This window comes from Triticum dicoccoides, chromosome 6B, assembly GCF_002162155.2.
Source record: "Triticum dicoccoides isolate Atlit2015 ecotype Zavitan chromosome 6B, WEW_v2.0, whole genome shotgun sequence".
NCBI lineage: Eukaryota > Viridiplantae > Streptophyta > Magnoliopsida > Poales > Poaceae > Triticum > Triticum dicoccoides.
Genome location: NC_041391.1, coordinates 6673732 through 6681204, shown reverse-complemented (window position 1 = coordinate 6681204; position 7473 = coordinate 6673732). Strand labels below are relative to the sequence as shown.

Here is a 7473-nt window from a genome sequence, read left to right as displayed (position 1 = left end):
ATTTATTTCAGGCTCGCTCCATGAATTTGAAAAAGAAAATGTCCAATAAAAAAAGGAAATCATCACAAGATGATATTCTACCACAAGACGTTGTGGAACAAGATGGCCAAGCATGTAGTAGCATGGCTGAGGTATGCTTATTTCTCACCTTTTTATTTCTAGTAAACTCTTAAACATCCATGTAATTTTATCACTTTCTTTGGAGCAGAAACCATTTGACTTGGGCATTACCAATGGCGACACAAGTCCACCCCAAGGATCGACTACAGTATCACTTGGAGGTTCATCAACAATGGTTATACCCCAAATTCTCGGAGAATATACGAGTATGCTATTTCAAGTTCAGCAGGGATCAACTGTAGTGCCTAGTTCTGCAGCATTACACTTTGATGAAAATTAAGGGCTCGACAATATGATGGACCAGAGTTTGGACATGATTTACATAGTTTCAAGATGTTGGATGCAATATTTTGTATGACCTTGTCAACTTTAATGTAATACCTGATACCTGATAGGTAAGAGTGCACTAGTAAAGTAGATGGATTTATGTTTTGTCATCTTGTTTCTGCCCAAGGTACTTGAATTTGTCTTTGATATATGGTTCAAGTATTAGTTGCTTCCAGTTTCAGTTCCAGTTCAAATGTTAGGTGGTTCTTTTATGTCGAACCTAGAAGAAACATCAGCAGCAAAAATTCTTTATTTGTCATTCTCAAGAAACAATGACAGAATGTAAGAGGCAAGAATATGATGAAACCCATTTTTTTATTGATCTCAGGCAAGTACATGAGTGCACGAACGTGTTAGTCAGTCGTGGCTAACTAAATCCCTGAATAGGGAGATATGTTTACAATGATGACGCCCTGAGTTTGCGCCCTCCTCCTATTAATAAACTGAACTGCCTTGATTTTGCGACCTTCCTGTATCAACTGCTGGTGATGCTTACAGCTTTGGGATAACTCTGCTGGATCTTGAAGATGTTCATAGGGAGGGCACTTGCTGATGGTATGTTCAGAGAAGGGTTGAGTCTGCACTTGTTTGCAGAGATGGCATATCTCTTGACAAGATATACACATGCAGCCATATGATAATGATGATAATGCAAGATTGAACACTGTGTTGGCTTGCTTAGCTTCTGTTATTAGAATCGGCATCTTGTGTAGTACTGTTTCATCACACATCTAACACAGCTCTGAATCTGTCAAGCAAAAAGTTACATCATCAGAGAACGAACGGACATGGGCAATTACACACAACATGCAGGATTTCTGTGATTTTTGTTGGTCGGCATTGCAACAATGGAGGACCTCACTGTGCCACAATCCGACCAAGAGCTCGCACCGCAGCAGCCGTCGACCAAGAGATTGCGCCGCCGCAGCCAACGAGCAAGAGCTCGCGCCGCCGTCGCTGGAGACCAAGATCTCACGCCGCAGCCACCGGAGAGAAAGATATCGCGAGCGCCGCCCACGTACGACTTAGCGATTGCCGCGCCGCCGCTGAAAGTAAAGAGCTCCAATTGGTTTCCCTCGAGCAGGAGCTCGCCGTGGCCATCCCAGGTGAGCTAGACCCGCCGCCTCGAAGGACTCTCCGCTGTAATGGGCCACGCCCGTTGCTGGCAGCGGAATAAGCCGGCGGCGCGACGAGCAGAGCGTCTTGGTGGCCGCCATTGTGAAGAGCGGCGGTAGGCAGATTGGCGTTGGGAAGATGAGCCATGCCATTGGTGGCAGGAGTGCCATCCATGCATGGCAGCGGAAGCAAGATCAGCGCAGAGGCAAAAGGGATTGACTCTCGTGCACCCTCTGACTCTGACTGAAGTGTCCTTTGGCACAAGGGTAAAAATGACATTTCCATGCCTACAGTGAGTAGAGTCACATCGCTGGAAAGGAAACAAAAAAGAGCACACTCACATCGCATCTCGCCGCCGCTCAGGTTTCAGACTCTCAGCCGCCGCCGCTCCACCCAACGGCGCCGGCCGGCGGCCAGCCGCCGCTGCTCCTCCCGCCGGCGCCGCGCTCCACCGCGTCCGTCCTGCACTCCGCCGCGTCCCTCACGCACTCCGCCGCGCCTCCCCCTATCCCCGCCCTTCTGCCCTGCCCCGCCTCCTTTGCCCTAACCCTAATTCGTAGCGGCGACCAACGGCGGCGCTCCGGCCAGGCCTCGGGAAGAAGAAACGGTGAGTGCCCCTCGTTTCTCGTACTCCTGCTTTTCCAATTTGTATTTGGTTTTAGGATTCTTGATAATTCTCTTGCTGTCTCCGCTACAGACTGAAGTATGACGAGCCGCCACCGCCGTTCCTCGCCTGCGACGGCGTCCCCAGTGGAAGACGAGAACCTTCTCCCAGAGATCCTCCTGCGCCTCCCTCCCGAGCCATCGTCACTCCCCCGCGCCTCCCTCGTCTGCCGGCGCTGGCGCAGCATCCTCTCCGATCCCGACTTTCTCAAGCGCTTCCGCAGGCACCACCAAAAACCTCCACTGCTCGGCTTCTTCGGAGCCAATTCAATGAGCACAGAGCACCACTTCATTCCTGTCCTCGACTCGCCGGACCGCATCCCTGCGGCCCGCTTCTCTGTGCCCAACAACAGCAACAAACACTGGAACTTCATAGGCTGCCGCCACGGCCTCGCCATCCTAGTCAACATGTGGCTTCGTCAGGTGATGGTGTGGGATCCCCTCACCGGACAACAGCACCATGTGGCTTGTCCACCTGGGCTCGTGTTCGACCCGGAGGTCCACCTGGTGTATTGGGAGGCCGCGGTGATGTGCGCTGATGCCGAAGACGGGCACGTGCATGGCAATTGCTTCTCCAGACCGCTCAAATTGGTCTTGATCTGGGTCATTGGATACAGAAAAGCATTCGCTTGCCTCTATGAATCGGCATCTGGTTTATGGGGAGACATTGTCTCCATGGAGTCAACAGACGCGATGTTAGGCATAAGGCCTGGCATCCTTGTTGGGAGTGCACTTTGCTGGGTGCTTTGTGGTGGTAACGTCCTTGTGTTTGATGTTCAAAGTCAGCACCTTGATTTGATCAAGAGGCCGGTAGACTGCCCTATGAACAGCACCTCCTATGGATTTGTTCAGGTCTTACGGATGGATGATAACAGACTTGGCCTCGCATATTTGTCAAAACTGACCATCCTGTTATGGGAGAGGAAATCAAACTGTGATGGCATTGTCACATGGGTGTTTCTGCAGAAAAGTATTCAGTTGGAGGAGCTTTTTCCTCATAAAATGTTTAGTTGCAGCAAAAAGATAATAATAACGGGGTATGACGAGGACACAAATGTGATTTTTCTGTCTACGATCGGCGGCGCCTTCATGCTCCAACTTGACTCGATGGAGATCAAACGTATTTGCAAAGGAGGTGGCTTATGTTTGGACACTTCCCATCCATACACAAATTTCTATACAACAGGTAATGCCTACTATATATTGACATTGCACGAACAAACAAGAGTAATTTTGTTTTTGCGGATTGCTTTTGGTACATTATTGCGGTAATAAATTGTAGTTGTGATCAAAAATTGACTGGATATATAAAAATGTGTTCAGTTGTTTGTTTCCTCGTTGGTCTGATACTCTGGTGAGTTACGGTGATGTGATTTCTTATTGTTACCAGGCCAGATTAAAGCTAGAACGAGAATATAACCATTTCATCGATTTGTGGCCATTTTCTAATTGGTAACCACAGTCGTGTGCTGGCAATTTGTGATGTCATGAAGCCGTCTGCTGCATGAAATAGTTAACCGGCTGGCACACTTGGAAGCTTAAATCTAGTTATGTTTTCCCATACAATAAATTTATGGGAAAGATAATGTCTATCTTCACTGACCCTGATACTAAATATCAAATTTATAACATGTACTTTATGTGTTGTAAAAAAAGAACACTAGTTTATTAAATTCGAATGGTACTATGTAATCATTGTGGTTTTCCAATATGTGCTTTCTTCTGGACCATTGGCCATAATTTTAGAAATTGCCCATCATATCATTGATGCTGATGTAATTTCTTATTATTACTCTTCTACCTTAAAGCTAGAACCAGAATATAACTAATGGTTTGATGTCTGGCCATTGCTAATTGCTGACTACAATCATGTGCTTATAATGATCTTCCCGTCCAAGGTTTTCTGACAATTGGAAAACAGCTTCACTACAACTGCACTAAAAGAATACACTAAAGCCATCAGCATGTGAAATGGTTAACCAATTGGCACACTTGGAAGCTTAAAGTTCTTTATGTGTTTCCATATAATAAATTACTGTGCAAGATAATGTTTATGAATCTTGATACTAATCATCAATTTATAACAGCATGTACTTTATTTGTGTAGAAGAATCATACTAGTTCATCAAATTCGAATAATATTACCTAATGACTAAGGTCCCCAATATGTGCATATTTTCCTTTAGCCCATTGGTCACAACTAATACAAGCTCTCTCAACAATAATTCTTCATAGATGCTTTTTCCCAAAAAATATCTAAACAGTCCCACCATTCCTTTTTGCACCTAGCCATAGATGTGGATTCATTTTCTGTCATCGTAACAGAAGCTAATCCCCCTCCTCCAGTTACCTAAAGTTATAATGGTTTGCACATATGCCTTCTCATTGATTCAACTTATCTTTGATATTTCTTTCATTTTGTGCTTCTTTTGCTTGTAAGCAGGGGAGTTGGCTGGAGACGGGGCGAAGAATCTGGAAATGTGAACACATGAGATTTACTAAAATTCTATCTTTGTTGGAAAAGTGAGGTAATTTATCTTCTAGCTATGAGTATATCTTTTGTCTTGAAGGCAGTATATCATTTCATGTTGATTACTCAGCTTAGATGGTGCATGATTTATGATTTTAGATTCCTAATGCATAAATTTAATTAATTTTGAAACTGTGTAGTTCTTATATTTCTATAAGGTATGTTGTTCATTTGGAACATTCTAGGAAGTCCAGTCTTCGCCTCTAATGGATGCAAGCTTTCAGTCACTGATCTTTTACTAGTTTGTACTTTGATTGTACATACTTATCTGGAGAAAAAAAACTTGAGAACATGACAACCATAGAGGTTGAACGTGTGCCATCAAAAACTGATTGATCTTCTATTGGTTTTCTCCTTTGTATTGCTATTTTTTATAACAAAACGCTGTGATGATTAAGCTTTGGATTTTGTTGTATAGTTTGTACAGTGTTCTATAGTTAAACTTTATTCTTGGCTCACAAATTTTTTTGCTTTTCTTTGAGAGTAGTATGAAATGGGGACATTACGATGGCTTTGATTGTTCTGCAAGTATGTTGAGTAGTACTTGGGTTACTGAAAGAAAGAAAAAGGGCTAGTTGGTTCATCAATTCTGTATGCTGTGAATGTGTTCTGGTTGACGCTAAGATTGCCATTATGTACAGTAGCGTGCCACATGGAACTTCTCAGATTAAATCATGTGATTTTTTTTATTATATCAGCTGACTTTAGTCAAGTTGCATGCATGGTAGGCTATGATTTGCAATCACTCATATTAACTAGGTGGGTGGACAAGAAGCAGTAGGCTATGTCAATTTAGACATGGTGTTTGTGAAGTCCCTTGTTACATTTGATCCATGCATCTTGCGAGTCTTGCTAGTGATCTAACTGTGATATGCTGATGACATCACCTCATCACCACATGCAACAGAGACAGGCAATGCTCGTAAATTATAACATATAATAAATTTAGAATTATAGCTGCTGCCTAGTTACGGGCATCACGTAGGAAGGTTGTTAGATGCACAGCATCAAGTGTGTCTTTTGTAACACCGTGAGTTAAAAGCAAAAAAAAATAAAGAGAACAAGAGGGGCATGAAACAAGCCCTTGGCTATAAAAGTTTTCTATGCGAGTGGTCGTCCTTATTTGATGTGATCAAAGTTTGGGAGAGCCAATTAGACTAGTCGTTGTTGAGTTGTTGAGTAGACAAGTTTGGATTAGGGAGAGATTGCAAGGCATTCCAAATTGTCAGGTCAACGTAAGTAGTCGTATACATGTTGGTGTCGTTTGGAGAGTCCTAAGTTTAGGTCACGTTGGACATACGTTGACAAGTATTAGTAGTGTTTACTTTGGAGTCTTATGTAATCATGCTATTATTGACAATAAAGGAGAAAATCATGTGGGAAGCTATGACAGAGGGGGTAAAATAATCCTGTGTTCTTGTGTATATCTCTACGGACCAATCAAGTCGACGTGAGATTAGCTTGCATCCTAAGCTAGCCTCCATCAAAAGCATCCACCAGCCTGCCTGCCTGATTAGCTAGTTCTGTACATGTACATCTTGTCTGGTTCCAACTAGTTGCACCGGCTTACGACGGTGGTCTGATCGGCGGCAAGAGGCGCGAGTTTCAACAAAGGTTACACTCGTATGGTCATACCTTCTGGTTTGTAGACAACTGTTGTGGTGGATAAAGCTTCTGAATCCGGTGTCTGCATCCCTAGTTGGAGAATCATCCTTGGATGTATTGCGCTCTGAACCTGTTGTCCTATTTTAGTTGTGGCTGCCTACCTCAGCCCCAGTTACCTAGTTTAAAGAAACTAAGACAGGTTTGTCAGGAACACTCTGACTTTTATTATTCAATTGCTACATGATCCTTTAGCTGTTCTGCAAGTTTATCGGGGTTTTTTCCGGGAAATTTATCTGTTAAATTCATTCGATGTTTGCATGATGTTTTCAGTAACTTGAAAAATATCTCTTTGCTTGGTATTTATGCATCTATAAATTTGTCATCCATCATTTCTCGTGCTCATTTCTTCAAAACGTGTTCCAGGAATACAAGACCAACATTCAGAGAGGATATATTTGCCTTCGTGGGTAAAACTTTGGTCCTTAAAAGCGCAATGAAGGACACAAGGAGATATGTCAAAATAGAGTGTCCTGATGTTTTTTCTTTCTGAATTTGCCCATGTTACATTCATGTGATGTATCATTGAACCTCAAAGAGTATTTGACCTGAAAAAACATCTTGGTGTATGTATTGTCAAATGGCAGTCCAATTCTAGAACTTGCCATTGATTTTTTTCTTGTTCCGAGTAACATATGTTTTTGGTTTTGAATATACAATTTCTGACAGTCCATAAAGTTACTAAGTTCTTGAGGGAAAACTGGGGAGTGAAAAACAATCATTTTTTCACTGTCTATAATTGTCCTGTTTGTTTCATGGTAGGTGCTTGTTTCGTAGTAGGTGTTTGTTTCATGGAGTGATAACACAAATGGCAATGGAACGGGTTCACAATGGGATGAGGGCGTAATAAGATATTTCCCCTTTTTGTATTGTTGTGCCATTTTAAAGGCATGGATTCCATTGCGGTGTTTGGCTGTTTGATGTATTTTGAATGCAATGCAGCGGTGATGCTTTGGGAAATTCCTTGTGATGGCTGCGAGGAAAATCACTGGTGACGGATGCTGCTCCTTGAGGTGGTGGAAGATCTGAAACGTGCTTCTCACCTTGCCCGCCGA

At 43.2% G+C, this 7473-nt stretch overlaps 1 long non-coding RNA gene across 1 annotated transcript; it reads left to right on the top strand.

Moving 5' to 3' along the window:
• Positions 1–4679: 4679 nt before the first annotated feature.
• On the top strand, positions 4680–7037 carry LOC119323213. The gene is made up of 2 exons (XR_005156181.1): positions 4680–4754; positions 6785–7037. It is a non-coding gene; the product is annotated as an uncharacterized LOC119323213 (long non-coding RNA).
• The last annotated feature ends 436 nt before the right edge of the window (positions 7038–7473 follow it).